General features: G+C 39.9%; 1 protein-coding gene across 2 annotated transcripts in view; it reads left to right on the top strand.

The window, feature by feature from the left end:
- The window catches only part of Kpna6 (karyopherin subunit alpha 6), a 57260-nt gene that overhangs the window by 2883 nt on the left and 34232 nt on the right, over positions 1-20145 (top strand). Inside the window, exon 1 of one of the 2 annotated variants that reach the window (XM_087215382.1) lies at positions 9545-9651. The exons of the other annotated variant lie outside the window; for it this stretch is intronic. The gene's annotated coding sequence lies outside the window, so the exon portion shown is untranslated. Of the gene's footprint in view, positions 1-9544; positions 9652-20145 lie in introns of those variants that run through there. 2 annotated transcript variants of the gene reach the window in all.

Below are 20145 nucleotides of genomic sequence, written 5' to 3'. Positions count from 1 at the left end.
ACAGACCTTTGTAGTGATTTCTTTTCCATTAATAGTACTATATGGGTGATGCTTGTACCCCTGGAAGTTGCTTTATCTACTCTCCCTAGCAAAGACTTAAACCTCATGGGTCTTGACAGAGATACTGCTTGTTTTATCACCCTTCCCACGTTCTTTTGCTAGCTAGGTATTGTATCAGGCAGCCCCTCCATAATCCCAGGGGTTAGATCTTGTTTAATACAAACCCTAAAGCAGTCATTGTAATTCTATCTCCCAGGAAGGTGGTTGATTTAGGCATAGACATATGATGCAGTTCTGGCTAATTAGGTGTGAAGTGAAGCCTGGAGAGTTTCTGGAGTAGCCTTCCTTAAAAGTAATTTGCTAGGGCCAGGGGTGCGGCTTACTGGTGTGGTGCCTGCCTGGCAAGCGCAAAGTCCTGAGTTTGATCCCCAGTACCGAGAAAAAAAAAAAAAGTAATTTGCTAGTTTTTTAAATTATTTTTTTGTTCTTCTTGTTGTTGCCAGTTTGTATTTTAACCCATGCTTCCCCGAACTGAGACCTTCAAAAAAAGACAGGAAAGCTATAATAATAATAATAGTCAATGCTTATGTGGAACCTACTAAATGCTAGGCATTCTTACATGTACATTACTCATTTAATTCTCTGTTTCTCATGTTTTAGTTCAGGAAACTGAAACATAGAAAGATTCAGTAACTCAGGCAAGGTCATGTAACACATTACAGCTTTTCTGTCAACAACAGACTGTCATTATGATGTTAGTCCCGTAAGATTATAATGGAGTTGAGCTAGGTGTGGTGGCACCTGCCTGTAATCCCAGCACTAGGGAGGCTGAGGCAAGAGGATCCCTGGGAATTCAAAGCCAGCCTGAAATGCATATCGAGAGCTGTCTCAAGAATACAGAACAAAACAAAAAAAAAGATTATAATGGAGTTGAAAAATTCTGGTTGCCTAATGAACAAATAGCTGAAGAAACTTTTGCAGACCATAACAAACTCCTTTAAAAATTTGAAAACAGGTATTGTGGAGCATGTTTATAATCCTAGCTACTTGGGAGGCTGAGGCAGGAGGGTTGCAAGCTCAAAGCAAGCCTGGGCAACTTAGTGAGACTTTGTCTCAAAAATTAAAAAAAGAGGAAGGTGTAGGGATGTAGCTAAGAGCTAGAGCACCCTCAGGTTTGATTCTCAAAAACAGCTTGAAAATGTGGATCAAAACACCAAAAGTTTGTGGGGTTTTTTGGTACTGGGAATCAACAAAAGTTTTCACTTATAGGAATATTCACAGTATGTTATTTGCTTATGTCAGTCTATAAGGGAAAAAAGAAACCAAGCAAACCACCACGGTCATACTTACATACTTATGAAAAGAATGACACCCTCCTCAAGAGCCTCAGGCACGTCCTTCAAGAGTTATTCCAAAAGAAAGCATTATCATAGATGACAGGGCCATGCATGTTACTTCCAATGGGATAAGCTGTGGAGGCAGAAGATAGTGATGTTGATGATCCTGACCTGTATTGGCTTCGATTTGTTTTCTATTTGAAGTAAAGGGAATTGAACACAGGGCCTTGTGCATGGCAGGCAAGTGCTCTACCATTGTGCTACATACCCATCCCTAATGTGTTTATGTCTTAGTTGGTTTTTTTTTCTGGTACCGGGGATGGAACTCAGGACCTTGTGCTTGCCTGGTAGGCAGTGGATATGTCTTAGTTTTTAACAAAAAGTTAAAAAGTGAAAAAGGAGATACGAGGTAAAGAAAGAAAATATTTTTATACAGCTATAAAATGTGTTTATGTTTTACTACTATAAAAGAGCCAAAATTTTTTTTTGTTGTTTTGTTTTGTGGTTTTTTTGGTACCAGGGATCAAACTCCGGACCTTGCGTTAGCAAGGCAGGTAGTGGAACCACTGAGCTAAATCCCCGGCCCTTTTTTTTTTTTTTTTTTTTTGGTACCAGAGATCGAACTCAGGACCTTGTACTTGCAAGTCAGGCGCGTGCCACTGAGCTAAATCCCTGGCCCATGGCCTTGAATTTATGATGATCCTCCTGCCTCAGCTCCCAAGCGCTGGGATTATAGGCATGTGCTACTTACTTCACCTGGCTACTGCAGCAGTTGCTAGAACACAAACATGATCTTGTCACTTTACTACTTAGCTTGGGAACCTTCCCAGACTCCTAAAAAAATTTTTTTTGGGGCTGGGGATTTAGCTCAGTGGTGCTGCCGCCTCCCTCACAAACTCAAGGTCCTGAGTTCAATCCCTGGTACCACAAAAAATAAAAGAAAAAAGAAAAAACATTTTTTTTTTCTTTTCTCAGTGTTGGAAATCAAACCCAGGGCCTCACGCATGCTAGGCCAGCACTTTACTACCGAGCTACATCCCCAGCTCAAATTCTAAAATCATTCCATATTCACAGGATGTGGCATTTAAAGCTTTCTATAACCTTTCTAGTCTTACTCTGTTTAACATTTCTTAAAAATTTATTTATTTATTTATTTATTTTTGCTACCGGGGATCAAACTCAGGACCTTGCGCTTTCGAGGCAGGCAGTGGAACCACTGAGCTAAATCCCCAGCTCTTTTTAACATTTATTCCTAGATTTTCTCCTTTGTACATACCCATTCCTGGTGGAGAAAGTGACAATAACCCTTTCTTTCCTACTCATTTTTCACTATAGATATTTCCAGAATGTTTTTCAAGATATAAATGCCAGCTTCATGGACTTTTCCCATATACTTTATGTCTTTTCAGTTGGAAGTAAACTGTCCTGAATTCTATAGCACTTTGTTCCTACCTTTCTTTCTGAGACAGGATCTTGTGTAGTTCAGGCTAGCCTTGAACTCACTATCTGGCTCCAGCTGGTCTCAAACTCGCAGCGATCCTCCTACTTCAGCCTGCCGACTCCTGGTATTACAGGCATGAACCAACACATCTGGCTGTTCTTACCTTTTCATATAGCCCTTTTCACTTCCTTTCTTGTATGACAGTTATTTCATTCTGAATAATTTATTCTTTGACCAGTTAATCTCCAGAACCTTATTTCTAAAATAAGGTGGTTATAAGAATTGATTGGGGGAGCTGGGGATTTAGCTCAGTGGTTCCACTGCCTGCCTTGAAACCGCAAAGTCCCAAGTTCAAAGTACCGGGTACCAAAAAAAAATAATTGATTGAGGTATGTCTGTAAAACATTTCGTTTTTTCTTTTTTTTTTTTTCCTTTTTTTTTTTCTTGGTACCAGGGATCGAACTTGCGTCCTTAAGCTTGCAAGGCAGGCAGCAACACTGAGCCAAATCCCTGGCCCTCCTTTTTCTTTTTTTGAGACAGAACCTTACTATACAGTTCAGGCTGGCCTTGAACTCACTATGTAGGCCAGCCTGGGCTCAAACTCCAGTGATACTCCTGCCTCAGCCTCCCAAGTGCTAGGATTACAGGAGTACACCATGCCCAACTTGTAAAACAGTTCTGCTTGGTACATGGCACATGGTAAATACTGAACTATTTTCTGTTAGACACTTAGTAAACAAAGTGATGGCTGATAACTAGTAGTTGTTTTCACTTTGTAAGCAAATAAAGGGACTCCTGATAACTAATAGCTGTTAGTCATTTAGTAAACAAAGTATTTTCTGTTTGTCAGGCCCCTTAGTAACTATAAAGATAAATCAATTGGTCTTTGTCTTTGAAGGAACAGTAGAAACATTATGACGGGGAAATACATCTATGTATGTGTGTAATTTTTTTGTGTGGCACTGGGAATTTAACTCAGAGCCTTGCACATGCTAGGTAAATGCTTTACCACTTAGCTACAAGCTCAGCCAGTGAGCTATATCCCTGGCCCACTAGAAGCATATTATGGGTTTTGGGGATTTTTTTTTTTTTTGAGACATGATCTCACTATCCAGTCCAGGGTGGCCTTGAACTCACTATGTATCCTAGCCTGGCCTTGAACTCATGGCCATCCTCCTGCCTCAGTCTCTTGAGTGCTAGGATTACAGGCATGCACCACCATGCCTGGAAAGAAGCACATTATGAATATCTGAGACTCCTATTTTTAAGAGTTAGGTGTACCACAGTTACTCATTAATTTTCAGCAAATTTTTGAGTGTTCAATATGTGGCAGGGTTTGTCCTAGGACCTAAAAATATAGTGGTGAACAAAACAGACAAAAAGCTGTCTTTTTGGTGAAATCCCCGAGTTTGTATTCTAGTAGATAATTGAGTGAAATAAACCAAATTGAAACTGGCAGGTGAACTGTAGAGCTCCATTTCCTATTTACTAAGTTCCAGCCAATTGTTACCATGGGAGAACATGGGTCTAGTGTTGCTTTACCACATAATTTCTTATTCCTTTCTACAATCCCTCTCCGTCTTTTTTTTTTTTTTTTTTCTGTTTTGAAGCTAGAAATCTAAAGCTGGATGTGGTGGTCCACACCTATATCCCAGCAATGAGGAGGCTGAGGCAGGAGGTTCTCTGTAAGTTTGAGGCCAGCCTGGGCAACATAGTAAGTTCGAGGATAGCCTAAACTATATAGCGAGACCCTCTCTCAAAAAGTAGAAGTCTAGGGGCTGGGGATTTAGCTCAGTGGTTCTGCTGCCTGCCTCGCAAGCGCAGGGTCCCAAGTTCGATCCCTGTTACCTTAAAAAAAGGGCAGAAAAAAATAGAAGTCTGGAGTTTAGGCTGGGTTTGTAGCTCAGTGGTAGAGTATTTGCCTAGCACGTGCAAGGACCTGGACTTGAAGGGAAGAGAGTCTCTGGATTTTAACAAAATGTGGATATTAACTGAGCTTTGTGTTACAAGTTGAACTTTTTTTCCTTTGCTTGCTCTACTGGGGATTGAACATAAGGGGGATTGAACCAGAGCCTTGTTCATTCTCAACAAGCACTCCATCACTGAGCTACATCCTCAACCCTTTGTTTTGTTTGGATTTGGTTTTTTTTTTTTTTTTTCCTTGGTACCGGAGATTGAACTCAGGATCTTGCGCTTTCAAGGCAGGCACCGGAACCACTGTTGATTTGGGTTTTTGAGACAGGGTCCAGGTTAGTCTTGAACTCACTATAGTCTAGGCTAGCCTCAAACTCAGGTGATCCTCCTGCTTCAGCCTCCACTGCCATGCTCACCCCTTTGTATTTTATTTTGAGACAGGGTCTCACTATGTTACCTAGGCTGGCCTTGAACTGTAGCTCTTCCTGCCTCAGCCTCAGAGTGCTGGAATTTCAGACATGTGCTACCACACCCAGCTATGAATACTTCTTAGTCTATATTATACAGATTTCTGTGTATTTGAAATAACATTTTTATGGGATAAAGACAAACATTATTAAATGTCTAGATGATAAGAGCTTTAGAGATTTAGTAGGTATTAAGTCATACACATTTGGAGAAAGATTCACAGAAATTCTAAATTCATTTATTAAATAATGTAGATAATCTTTTGGGGGTGGTACTGGGGATCAAACTTGGGACCTTGAGCTTGTGAGGCAGGCAGCAGCACCACTGAGCTAAATCTCCGGCCCAATAATGTAGATAATCTAAATTTTGGTTGATACAGTTCTTAGCTGGTCAGTACGTTCTTTTATTATGTCAAGTACTGAGTTCTTGTTCTTGAGGAGCTTAAAATTCAGAGGTATCAGCACTGTGATTTTCTTGTTCCACTTGTGCTTGAATTACTAACATTTTTTCAGTCATTTTCTTCATAGGACTGTAAGTACTCATTCATTTTGTGAATGTTAAATTAAACCTTGATAATTTGTAAACCCACTTAATTAGTTACATAGTCTATAGAATGCTGTAGTATGTTAAATATAAATGAACTAGTATCATCATCTGCTTGAAATAACTTCCAGTCTTCAAGAAAACTTTGCCATCTGGCCAACAGTAGTAATAGGGTAATAAGTATATCAAACATTAGTAAGGCTTGTATGTGTCTCCCTTTCTCAAAAGGGGCAGTCCAGAGTGCTATACATGCATATGGTAAGGGGATCCAACCCAGCCTAGAGGAATCAGGGAAAGTCTTTAAATTGAGACCCAGTTCTTAGTAGGGGAGGGAAAGAGAAAGAGTAGTTCAGAAGCAAGATTGATGGACCTGTTAGATTAGTAATGTATGAATTCATGTTTGGGCTTTATCCTGAAGATAGTGAAATACCATTGAAGGGCTTTAATCTCACAAGTCACATGACATTTTTTCCCCTGCTATGTAGTCCAGGCAGGCCTTAAACTCACTATGCTGCCCAGGCGGCCCTTGAACTCTTAATCCTCCTACCTCGACCTCCTGAGTGCTGGGGTTACAAGTATGTATCACCATTCCCAGCTCCAAGTAGGAAATTCTCTTTAAATAGTGTGTAGTCCTAGCAAGACATGATGTTGGCCGCAACTGAGGTGGTAAATAGTACAGAATAAGAAGAATGTGAATCAAAAGGACTTGATTATTAATGTCATCTGGTGGTTGAAGCTGAGTAGGGTCAGGAATCTGGCATAACCCATGGGCCTCCTTGCTTTGAGCAGCAGAATGGATAGTGATGCTGTTAACTGAGATGAGTTTAAATTTGGATATTTTGGTATGTCTCAAAACTCCAAGGGAATGTGTCCAAAAAGCAGTTGAATATAGAAGTCTGGAACTCAAGAGTGAGGCCTGGAAGGGAATAAGAGGGAGAGGGAGGAGGGAATAAGGGTGAGTAATGAGAGGTGGATATATCAAAATATATGCTTTGAAATCCAATGTTTTATAAAATTAATAGGCACTGATAATAAAAAGGGGGGGGGGAGACTGAGGCCTGGAAGTGGAAATAGAGATTTGAGCATCTCTATATTTATTTATCTCAATATGGTAATTAAAACCATAGTCAATGATAGCACTTAGGAAAAATGTGTGTCTAGAGGGACCGGCTAAAGAGAGAGAATGGGCTTGGAGATGTAGTTCAGGGTTAGACCATGTGCTTGCCATGTGTGAGGCCCTGGGATCAATCCCCAAAACCAAAAAATAAAAATAAAGGCAAAAATAAATAAATAAATAAAATAAAGGCAGAACCTCAAGATGCATCAGCTATAATGTGTAGAAAGGAGGGAAACAGAATGCTAAATTGGAGGAAGAAAACAGAGTGATACCAGTAATATCTCAAAAACCAAGGGACAGAGAGTATTTCAAGAAGGTTGTCAGGGTTGAATGCTGCCAAGAAGACAAGCCAAAAAACAAAACAAAACTGAAAAGGTGGCCAGGCATGGTGGCCCCCGCCTGTGATGCCAGGACTTGGGAGGCTGAAGCAGGAGGATCACAAGTTTGAACCCAACCTGGGAAATTTAGCAACTTAGTGAGACCTTATCTTAAAATAAAAGAAGGGATGGGGATGTACCTCAGTGTGAAGGCCCTGGGTTCAGTCCCCAGTACTGGAAGAAAAAAACAAAAACAAAAGAACTAGGAAACTACACAACTACCTACCAATAATTCCACTCCTAGGTGTTTACTCAGGGAAAGTGAAAATGTAGGTGCCTAAAAAGATTTGTACAAAAAAAAAAAAAAAAAGAAAGAAAGATTTGTACAAAAATGTACATAGCAGTGCTATTATAATAGCCAAACCTGCAACCCAACCTGGACAGTTTAACCAGATCCTGCCTCAAAATAAAAAAGGCTGAAAAAATTTTAAAAGGCTGAGGATGTTCAGTGTGAAAGCCTTGGGTTTACTCCCTGGTACTGGGGGAGGGGGATGAGAGAAGAGAGGCAAACTGTTTTAAGAAGTGGGTATAAGGATAGAAGAAGCAAATTATGAGGCTCTTGTAATGTCCGGGCGAGAAAATTATGAAGACCTGAATTAGACACTGGTGGCAGGAATGAAGAGAAAGAGACAGAGTCCAAAAATAATTAGGAAATAAAGCCACCCACTCTAGGTGTTTGGATGTAAGAACAGGCATAAGTGAAATGGATTTGTCAAGGATTGTTATTCTCCAGTTTCTGGGGGATTTTTTTTCCCTTTCCTTTTTTTTTTTTTTTTTTTTAATATTCTGTGACAGAGTATTGCTGTGTAGTTCAGGTTGCCCTTGAACTTGTGGTAGTCCTCCTGTTTCAGCTTCCAGGCCTGCTTTTTAAAAAATTTTGTTTGTTTTTTCAGACAGGGTCTTGTTCTGTAATTCAGGCTGGCCTTGAACTCACTATGTTCCCTAGGGTGCCCTTTTTTAAAATTTATTTATTTTTGTGCTGGGGATCCAACTCCAGACCTTGCACTTGTGAGGCAGGCTGTGGCACCACTGAGCTAAATACCTCAGCACTTTTTTTTTTTTTTTTGAGACAGGGTCTTGCTATGTAGTTCAGGCTGGCCTTGAACTCATTATGTAACCCCAGCTGGCCTCCAACTTGGGGCAATCCTCCTGCCTCAGCGTCTGGAGTGCTGGGATTACAGGTATGCACCACTACGCCCATCCAGTTTTTGGCTTTAAAAGCTGAAATATGGCCGGGGATTTAACTCAGTGGTTTTATCACCTGCCCCGCAAAGCGCAAGGACCCAAGTTCAATCCCCAGTACCAAAAAAAAAAAAGCTGAGATATGTTGTTATATATCTGTAATCCATTATTATAACAGTGTCTCTCCACTTTTTGGTTTGTGTGTTCAGATAAAACCCAGGCAAGGCCTATTATATGGTAGGGAAATACCACATTTCCCTGAAAATAAGACCAGGTCTTATATTAATTTTTGCTCCAAAAGATGCAATAGGACTTCTTTTCAGAGAATGTTTTATTTTTTTTCATGAACAACAATCTACATTTATTCCTGCAGAAAAATCTACATTTATTCAAATACAGTCATGTTATCATCCCCATTCATCATCATAGCTCTCCAAACCCCAAATTTGAGCCTGAATTTCTTACAACTTCATTTCCTGTTGAACCATTGTCCCCAATCTCTCATGTCCAGCAATAGTGCTGTCCTTAAGTGAGCACTTCTTGTCCATGTAGCCTGCTCACAGTGCATTGGCAACATAGCTGTCAGTAATTTTAGTATATGTGCTGCTGAAGCCAGCACAGCTGTCAGTGATTTTACCCCATGAATTCTTCACCCAAGTCACAATCTTTTTGTGGGCTAGACTTCAGTTTCCATTAAATCAAAGGTTAATTGAAGACCTATGAGACAGAAGTGGCAACAAAAATGATGACAGTTAAAAATGATGGCCCACACAAAAGCAATGAAAAATTGCAGGCATCAAAATTCAGAAAACATTTATTTCACACCAGTACATTATTAAGTACATTTGTTACAACACAATGTATTGAAATACGGGGATCCATATTAGACCCAACCACATCTGTTCATTATCAAGTGCGCACGTTATTCATGCGTTGTGTCTGTAGTTTGATTGGTCATTTGGCAATAAGTCTGGAGTACATCTGTTTACATAGGTGTTTACTTCTTGTCCAAAGGTACCCACTTGGGTATTTATAAATATTAACTATATATTATCACTTATTTTAAGTATTGATGTTAATGTTTATATTTAATTGTATATTAATATTTTATAATTCATTATGTCCATTGTGTGTTGCAACAGACATGCTAAATGTATCCATCTGGCTGATGATCTTAACTGGGGCTTATTTCTGGGGTAAGGCTTACCCCACAGCATCCTGAAAAATGGTAGGACTTATTTTCTGGCTAGGTCTTATTTTGGGGAAAATATGGTAAGTCATATATCTTCATATTTCTTTTCTTTTTTTTTTTTTTGGTACTGGGGATCAAACTCGGGTCCTTGCACTTGCACAGCAGGCGGCGAAACCACTGAGCTAAATCCCTGGCCCTTCATATTTCTTAATACTTTCTTTTTCTTTTATATTTTAATCTTTTAAATTGGTATATAATGTACTTATTTCTGGGGTATAGAAAGATAAATATGTAATTCAGTATATGTATGTAATGTGTAATGATGAAATCAGGGTAGTTAGCATTTCTGGTTGGTTTTTTGTTTTTTGGGGTTTTTTTTGGTACCAGGGATCAAACTCTGGGACCTTGTGCTTGTGAGACAGGAGCCAGAACCACTGAGCTAAATCCCTGGCCCTGTCATTTCTGTTTTTTTCAACAACTTTTCTCCAGTTTATCCTGTGTGTCAGAAACAAAGCTTCATACTTTTCTATTGATATTAAACTATAGCATAAATTGTTGTAGACTGTAATTACTCTACTATACTATAGAACACCAGAAAGAATTCCTCTTTTCTATTTGCATTTTGGTACCTGATGTCTAATCCCCCCATACCCTACCTTTGCAGTCTCTAGTGATTGCTGTTACATTCTCTTTTATGAGGTCAGTTTTTTGTTTTTTGTTTTTTTTAAAGCTTCTACAAATGAGTGAGAACATACAGTATTCACCTTTCTGTGCATGGCTTATTTTACTTAAGATATTCCTCTAATATCCACTTTCCACAATTGATGGGATTTCAGTCTTTTTTTTTTTAATTTCAGTCTTTTTTAATGGCCGAATAATATTCTATTACCTATATAATCTCACTTTTTTTTTTCTTTTTTCTTTTTTTTTGGTACCGTGGATCAAACTCAGGACCTTGTGCTTTCGAGGCAGTCGCAGTGCCACTGAGCTAAATCAAATCCTGGCTATATCTCATTTTCTTTATCCATTCATCAGTTGGTGGACACCTTGCTGTCTATAAATGAAGTGTGGAGATCTCTTTGACATAATGACTTAATTTCCTTTGGATGTATACCCAGTATTGGAATTGCTGGATCATTGTCTTAGTTATTTTTCTCTTGTTGCTGAGACAAAATACCCAACACCTAAAGTTAAAGGGGGAATAGTTTATTTGACTTACAGTTTGTAGAGGTTTTATTCCATAATCAGCTGGCTCCAAGGCATGGTGGATAGAAGATAGGCATTGCAGAAGAGAGACAACATGGCATGCACAAGATAGCAAAGGCAACAAGGGACCTTAGCAGCATCTTTCTGCCCCTTTTATCTTATTCAGACTACTTAGGGTGGGTAGCCCTCACACCCTTAATCCCTGTCCCGTCGTAGCTAGCCTCACCATGAATCAATCACACACTGGATTCAGCCACCTCCAAAACAGCCTATGACCACATGAGGCTTTGGGGGGACATCTAGACACAAACCATAATAATCATATAGCAAGTTTCCCTTTTCTGTATTCTGATCAGCATTTGTTACTAGCATCATCATTATTATTATTATTATTATTATTATTATTATTGAGACAGGGTCTCACCGTGTAGTTCAGGCTGGCCTTGAACTCACTATGTAGCCAAGGTTGGCCTCAAAGTCATGGCATTTCTCTTTCCTCAGCTTCCCAAATGCTGGGATTACAGGTGTGCACCACCATGCCCAATTTATATTGCATTCAATTTTGTGTGTGTGTATATATGCATGTGCACACACCCACAGTAGTAAGGATTTAACCCAGGGCTTTCACATTGAGCTATTTTCCCAGCCGTTTTTTGTTGTTGTTGTTTTTTTGTATCTGGGAAGGAACTTGGGTCCTTGCACTTGCACAGCAGGTGATGAAACCACTGAGCTAAATCCCCGGCCCCCCAGCCGTTTTTTTTACTTTTTATTTTTGAGACATAGTCTTGCTAGGTTGTTAAATTGCCCAGGCTGGGCTCAAACTTGTACTCCTCTTGCCTCAGCCTCTCAGAGTGCTGGAATTACATACAGGCGTGCACCACCATGACCAGCTGTTTCTCTCTCTCTCTCTCTCCCCCTCCCCCTCCCTCCCTCCCTCCCTTCCTCTTTCTTTCCTTCCTTCTTTTCCTTTGTGCTATACTTGGAACGGAACCAGTGCCTCCACACTGAGGTACATCCACATCTCTTTTTTAAATTTTATTTATTTATTTATTATTAAATTTTTTTAGACCAGGGATCGAACTCAGGACCTTGTGCTTGCAAGGTAGGCGCAGCGCCACTGAGCTAAATCCCCAGCTCTTTTGTGTATTTTTTAACCTTGAGGCAAGGGTAAGTTACACAATATGGACTTGAATTTGTGATCTCCTATTTCATTCTCCTTAAATGCTTGGATTATAGAGGTAGGTTTTTTGTTTTATTTTGTTTTCTCTTTGCAGTACTAGGGATCTAGCCTAGGGGCTGTACTACTGAGCTGCATCCTCATTCACATTTTTTGGGTTTTGTCTTGTTTTGAGACAGGGTCTCACTAAATTGCTGCAATGCCCAGGCTGTGTTCAAGCATGCTTTCCTCCTTCCTGAGCCTCCCAAAGTGCTGGAGTTACAGATGTGTGCAAACATGTCTGGTTTGAGGAGGTTTGTTTGTTTGTTTTTGGTGCCAGTATCAAACTCAAGACCTTGCACTTGTGAGACCTTGCACTTGCGAGGCAGGCGCTGTGCCGCTGGGCTAAATCCCTGGCCCAAGTTTTGGGAGTTTTTTGAGACAAGGTTTCACTATGTAGTCCAGGCTGGCCTTGGATTTGCACTCCTGCCTCATCCTCTGGAGTGCTGAGATTATGAGCATTTGCCACCATCCCTGGTTGTGGTATGTTTTTTTGTTTGGTTAGTTTTTGTTTTGTTTTGTTGGAGACAGGGTCTCAGTATGGAGCTCAGGCTGGCCTTCAACTCATTATATAGCCCAAGCTGGCCCCGAACTCCAGGTGATCCTCCTGCCTGAGATTACAGATATCTATCACTACAACCAGCATATAGTATGTTTTCAAGTCAGATGCTTCCCAGCAACATCATACCCAGACTGGGTTTAGTCCCTAGTGCTTGGGGGGAAAAATCAGTTGCTGTCTTGCCTCTAGCTTTGTTCTTTTTGCTCATGGTTGCTTTGGCTATTTTGGATCTTTTGTGATTCCATTTGAGTTTTAGAACTTTTTTAAAAAAAATTTCTGTGAAGAATATCACAGTTGTTTGTTTTTTTCTCCTTACTTTTTTTTGTTTTGTTTTGTTTTTTCAGACAGGTTTTTCGCTGTGTAGTCCAAGCTAGCCTTGAACTCTTGCCTCAGCTACCACACCATGCTCTTTTCCTACTTTGTGTGTGTGTGTGTGTGTGCGCGCCATCTTCAATAGCTTTCTTCCGTGTTTTTAATTTATTTTCTTTCTTTCTTTCTTTTTTTTTTTTGGTTTTTGGTTTTTTGAGACAAGGTCTCACTACATAGTTTAGGCTGGGCTTGAACTCAATATGTAGCCCAGGCTGGCCTCAAACTCATGATGATTCTTCTACTTCAACCTCCCAAATGTTGGGATTACAGGTGTGGTGTGGCATGCACCACCATGGCTGGCTAGTATTTTTAATTATCATTGTAGAAGTCTTTCACTTCCTTGGTTAAATTTATTCCTAGACTCTTGTGTGTGTGTGATTATTGTGAATGAGATTACCATCTTGATTTTTTCATCAGCAAGTTCATTATGGGTATATAAAAACACTACTGTTAGGTGAGCATTGTGACGTACACCTGCAATCCCAGCACTCTGGGAGGTGAGACAGGAGGATCACAAGTTTGAGCCCAGCCTAAGCAATTTAGCAATTTTGCAAAACCCTGTCTGAAAATAAAAAAGTCCTAGAGATGTAGCTCCTTGGCGTGGAGGCCCTGAGTTCAATTCCCAGTACTTGGAAAGCAGGGAGCTACTGTTTTCTATGTCCTGCAAATTTGTGGAACTCATTTATCAGTTCTAACAGTATTGCTCTTACTAAACTTCCAGCATTATGTTGAATAAAACTGGTGAAAGTGGACCTGTGTACTTATTTCATATGTTAGAGGAAACACTTCAGTTTTTCCTCATTCAACATAATTTTGGGCATGGGTTTGTCATATATAGCCTTATTTTGTTAAACTATATCCCTTCTATACCTAATTTATCACGAAGGTATGTTGAAGCTTATCAAATGCCTTTTCTCCTTCTATTAAGACAATCATAAAGCTTTTGTTGTTTATTCTGTTGATGTGATATATTACATTGGTTTGCATGTGTTGAACCATCCTTGGTTCCCTGGGTTAAGTTCCACTTGATCATGGTGTATACTTTTCATGTGCTGTTGAATTTGATTTGCTGGTATTTGGAGAATTTTTACTTCTGTGTTCATCAGGAATACTGGTCTGTAGTTTTCCTTTTTTTTTTTTTTGGTGCCGGAGATCAAAGAATTCGGGTCCTTGCACTTGCGCATCCGGTGGCGAAACCACTGAGCTAAATCCCCAGCCCTGTAGTTTTTTTTTAATGTGTCCTTATTTGGTTTTTTTTTTTTCTTATTTGGTTTTGATGTCAGGGTAGTGTTAACCTTGTAAAAGGAATTGGAAAGGTTTTTTTCCTTTTCAATTCTTCAGAAGTGTAGTTTGAGAGGAATTGGTGCTAGTTCTTTAAAGGTCTGCTAAAATTCAGCAGTGAAAAGTCCTGGACTTTTCAATATTGAAAGATTTTTTTTTTCTGATTCAATCTTGTTTCTTATTATTCATCTGTTCAGATTTTCTTTCTCCTCATCAGTTGGTTTTGGCAGGTTATATGTGTCTAGAAATTTATCACTTCTAGGTTTTCCAGGTTGGTGGCATATGGTCATTCATACTAGTCCTTAATGATTTTTTGTATTCTGTTATATCAATTGTAATGTCTCTTTTTCATCTCTTATTTTGAATTTTCTCTCTTTTCTCTTAGTCTAGCTAAAGGTATGTCTATTTTCCTTATTTTTTTCAAAAAACAAAATTCTATTTCCTCAGTCTTTTGGGGGGGGTCTATATTTCATTTACTTTTGCTCTGATCTTTGTTATTTCTTTTAATTGTCTCACTATGCAGTTCAGGCTGGCCTTGAACTCTCTATGTAGCCCAAGTTGCCCTCGAACTCACAGTGATTTTCCTGTCTCAGCTTCCCCAGTCCTGGGCTTACATGTGTGTACTACCACACCTTCTACTTTTTGATTTATGCATTTATTGCTTTGTCCTGTGGGTTCCAATATGTTGCATTTTCATTTTCATTTGTTTCAAGACTTTTATTTTATTGTATGACAACATCTTGCCAAGTTGCCCAAGCTGACCTCAAACTTGTGGTTCTACCTCAGCCTCCTGAGAAGCTGAGATTATAGGCCTGTGCCACAATGCTGCCTGCCTATTCTAAGAAATTTTTTCCCTTTAAATTTCTTCAAGTGGACCAGGGATTTACCTCAGTGGTTCCAGCACCTGCCTTGCAAGCACAAGGTCCTCAGTTTGATCTCCAGTACCAAAAAATAATAATAATAATAATAAATTTCTTCAAGTACCTATTGGATCAGGAGCATTTATTCTATATTTCCATGTATTTGTATATTTTCTATTGTTGATTTCTAGTTTTATTCTATTTTGGTCACACAAGATATAAGAATGTCCGTGTCTGTTTCAAGACTTGGGAACTTTTCAGCTATTACTTTATTAAATAGGTTTACAGTGCCTTGTTACAACCTGCATACTCCATGTTAGCCCATAAGTCTAATAGGCTTTTTCATTCTTTTTGTTTTTGGAGTTGGAGTTGTTGTTGTTGTTGTTGTTGTTACTGTTTTTGTCCAACAAAGTTATTTCAAAAGACTTGTTTTCAAGTTTAGAAATCCTTGGTCGCGTTTGTTGTTAAAGTTCTCAAATGTGTGTTTTGTTTTGTTTTGTTTTCTGGTACTGGGAATCAAACTCAGGACCTTTTGATTGCCAGGCAGGTGCAGCACCACTGAGCTACATCCCTGGCCCTCAAATGTGTTTTTTTATTTCATTGATTGTATTCTACAATTTACTATCTTTTTGTTAAATTTCTCATTGAGATTATGAATTTGTTTTCTCATTTTTTTGAATTGTCTATCTGTATTCTCTTGCATCTCCTGAATTTCCTTAAAATCATTATTTTGAATTCCTTTTCAGATGTTTCATGGAGTTTTATATTAGGTTCTGTTTCTGGAGAATCATTCCATTGGAGTTTCTTGGTTTCTTGCTTTTTCATGCTTCTTGTGTCTCTATGTTGATGTCTACACATCTAGTGCAGCAGTCACTCTTCCTGTTCTATGCAGTCACTTTCAGAGATAAGACTTTATTTACATTGGATATAGGGTATCATTTGGGTAGGTATTTTGACATTGATTCTGATTAATCACACGAGCATAGCCTCCCATATGATTTCTTCAGGTGTAATCAACATCAACAGTGTCTAGGAATGCCTTAGTGGTCTAGGCTGTAGGTGTCCATGAAAGTGCAGTGGACACGGACTTCCACAGACCCCAGTAAGGAAGGTGGTAATGGCAGCAGCAGTAGCCACAAAACCTAGAGTATGTGCCACGGAGGACTATATGCCATAGGAGTGCATGTCATCGAGGCCCTTCCAGAGAGCACTGATGGAACTAGGGCTTCTGCACATGGCATCAGCAATCCCAGAGCCTCAGGCTTTAAAGAGTCTGTCTTCAGGCCCTGCAAGTTGAGCACATCTGTTCCTATGGTTCTGGCTGTGGCTTTTGAGATTCTGAAGTCCCAAGTTTCAGAGGGGCTTGTCCTCAGCCCCTGCAAGGAAAGCACCAGTGTTGGGGTGGGTAGGGTGTTTATCTGAGTGGCATCTGTGAAGCTAGTTTTGGGCAAGATAGACTCTACAGTGATTCCATTCTCAAGATGGTATACTGTACCAGGTTGGGCTCAAGAGATGGTGGACAGTGCTAGTTGCTGTTCTGGAGCAAAGTAATCATTCTGATTCCAGGCAGCTACCAACTGGATTTGAAGCCTGTGAGGATATGGAGTTCTCTTGTTAGAACTGATGGACTGCCCCGATGATGATGGTTGCTGTGGGACTTCCCTGCTGTACCATCACCTTTCTGTTCTCCCACATGTTGCCCACCCACTCACCCCAGCTGGGGAGCTTGACCTGTAGTTGCAGTGACTTTGTTCCTCTTTCTGTGCTGCTCTCTCTCTAGTCACCGTGCACTTTAGGGTTCTCACCACTCCCTTGCTGAATCCCATTTTTCTTCCTCAGTTGTTCTTTCTTTCCTTCTCTCTCTCTCTCTCATACCATGGTTTGAACTCAGGACCTTGAGCTTTCGAAGCAAGCGCAGCACCACTGAGCTAAATCTCCGGCCCTCAGTTACTCTTCTTGAAGTGTAGCAAGTACAGGGCATCTCTATTCTGCCATCTTGGATCTTGAAATAGGGAAACCCTAGGATATAGAGGGCTGACCAAATTATGTTTCTTTTTCTTTTTTGATACTGGGGATTGAACTTAGGTTCTTGTGCCTGTGCAGCAGGCGGTGAAACCACTGAGCTAAATCCCCAGCCTGACCAAATTATGTTTCTTAATGCTAATAATGTTCACAGATAGGTATATGTCAGAGAAATAGAGTGATCCTATCAGAGACCAGACTTGTAATCTGAATCTGTTCTGATTCAGTCTATAGATTCTGTTTGATACAGTTCCAAGTTTTATAGAATAATCAATGAAACTATCTGTAGACTTTTATTCATTCCCTATTCATTGTATTTGGAGTGAAGAATGGCATATTCTATTATGCCTAGCCTCGCTGGCTCTAGAATCAAAACCTAAAGGGTAGATTCAGAATTAATTGACTGACCTATTCTATTGTCTTCGGGGAAGGGAAAGTCATGGCTGACTCCAAGACTAGCTGAATAGTTATGGCATTAAACTTGGACTAAGAAAGAGGGGAGGGAAAAAAGTAGTTCAAGAAGAAAGTGAGAAAGTGAGGTAGTAGCCAGTAGGCAGGAGGTTGTGACAATAGGAATTTGGAGTTTATGTAAGTTGGGGGTTTTTGGTGGGTTTTTTTTTTTTTTGGTACCATGGATCGAAATTGGGACCTTGCTCTTTCGAGGCAGGCTGTGGAACCACTGAGCTAAATCCCCAGCCCTTTTGTTTTTTGAGACAGCATCTCACTATGTAGTTCAGGTTGGCCTCAAACTCACTATGTAGCCCAGCCTGGCTTTGAATCTGAGATCTTCCTGCCTTAGCCTTTCCAGTGCTAAGATTACAGGCATGCACCACCACTCCAGGCCTTGTAATACACTTCTTTATTAAGTAAATGTTATAGCTAGACCTTTCCTGTGGTACATTTTAAGTGCTTGGTGAGTAATAAATATTTGAACGGTGATTCAGGAAATGTTTGAGTAACTGTGACATTAAGAATGCTAGCCTTGGGGCCGGGATTTAGCTCAGTGGTTCCGCTGCCTGCCTCGCAAACACGAAGTCCCAAGTTCGATCCCTGGTACCAAAAAAACAACAAAAGAATGCTAGCCTTAGCTGGGCGTGGTGGTACATACCTACAATTCCAGCACTCAGCAGGCTGAGGCAGGAGTATCTCCATGAGTTCGAGGCCATGGGCTACATAGTGAGTTCAAGGCCAGCCTGAACTAGCTAGTGAGACCTTGTCTCCCCCTCCCCAAAAAGCTAGCTTTATGGAACTTGCCCTATGGAAAATAGAGATTGTAATCAGTATAATGAAGGAAAACAAGTTTTAATTAAAATAGGGCAACTTTGGGTTACTGAAATGAGGAAAGGACCTAGGACCTAGTAATTTTATTGTTTTGTTTGTTTTTGTTTTATATCGGGGATTGAACTTGAGACCTTGCGCTTTCGAGGCAGGCGGCAGAACCACTGAGCTAAATCCCCAGCCCGGACCTAGTAATTTTAAAGAGCTAGACAAGAGCATTGTAGCCAAAAAGAAGACACAAAGTGCAAAGACTATAGCAGGAGACAGCTTGATAGCTTCCAAATATTGACATCATTATGATAGGAAACTGCAATGCATGAGGTTTATAAGTTGCATGAATCTGGGTATGACGTCTCATAATTGTAATTGCAGTACTCTTGGAGGCTGGGACAGGAGAATTACAAGTTTGAATCCAAACTGCACAACTTAACCACTTAATAAGACCCTGTCTCAAAATTAAAACAAAAAACGTCTGGGGATGGTGTAGGTCAGTGGAAAGCCCTGGGTTCGATCCCCAGTACTGGGAGGAAGAAAAAGGATGTATGAGACAAGCTAAGAGTGATAGTGTGCACCTGTAATCTCAACTATAGGGGAGACTGAGGCAAGAGGATTGCAAGTTCAAGGCTCACCTAGGCAAATTAGACTCTGTCTCAAAATTTTAAAAACATTTTTTTAACAGGAGCTGGGGATATAGGTCACTGCTAGTAGAGCACTTGCCTAGTATGTTTGAGGTTCTGGGTTCAATCCCCAGTACTACAAGGAAAAAAATACACACACATTCACACTCATATGTACATGAGACAAAATGAACTGAAGGCATAGCTCAAGCTTTGTGTTTTGGAGAAGATTTTATTCTGAATGAGAGAGTGGTTTGCTCCAGCTTTATTGAGTGGTGATGGATTTGGGGAAGATGCAGAAGAGGGAAGTTGTTCTAGTAGTCAGGCAAAGAAATGCCAGTGACATGGATAGGATGTAGGGGTCCAGAATTAAAAGACATAAATATATTTAGGATATATTTTGGAGATAAAACTATCCCAAGATTTGTCCCTCAAGATTGAAAATATTTGGAACGAAAATTTTGTCTGTACTGACTTGTCCCTAACAATGAAGTGTAACAAGCAGTATTTACATTTTATTAGGTATTGCATGTAATCTAAGGATGCATTAAAATATATAGGAGGGAAGGATGCAAGTAGATTTTGTGTGTGGGGTAGAGGTTGTTTGTTTGTTTGTTTGTTTTGAGACAGGTCACATTACGTAGTTCAAGATGGCTTTGAACCCATGTAGCCCAGGCTGCCCTTGAACCTCCTACCTAAGCCTTCCGAGTGCTAGGACTACAAGTATGTGCCACCATGCCCACCTGCATGTAGTTCACATGTAAATATTATACCATTTTACATAAGAGATTTAAGTGTGTATGGATTTTGGTATCTATAGAGGTCCTAGAGCCAATTCCCTATGGATACTGAGGGACAGCTTTATAAATATGATAAAATAACATTTTTTATTACTTAAAATTGTTGAATTTTAGCAAAGAATTAATAGATGTTAATTGTACTAAATCACACTTTCAGTGTTTCAATACGATAGTTCATAATAAAGAGAGAACAGAAGCCAGGCATGGTGGCACACACCTGTAATCCCTGATCTATGGGAGGCTGAGGCAAGAAGATTGCAAGTTCAGTCCAGCCTGAGAAATTTAGCAACTTAGCAAGACTTTGTCTCAAAATAAAATATAAAAAGAACTGGGGAGGGCTGGGGATTTAGCTCAGTGGTTTCATCG

This window comes from Heterocephalus glaber, unplaced genomic scaffold (assembly GCF_053883595.1).
Source record: "Heterocephalus glaber isolate CG9 unplaced genomic scaffold, H.glaber_assembly_v1.0 deba00001452, whole genome shotgun sequence".
Taxonomy (NCBI): domain Eukaryota; kingdom Metazoa; phylum Chordata; class Mammalia; order Rodentia; family Bathyergidae; genus Heterocephalus; species Heterocephalus glaber.
This window is presented reverse-complemented; position numbering and strand designations above follow the sequence as displayed.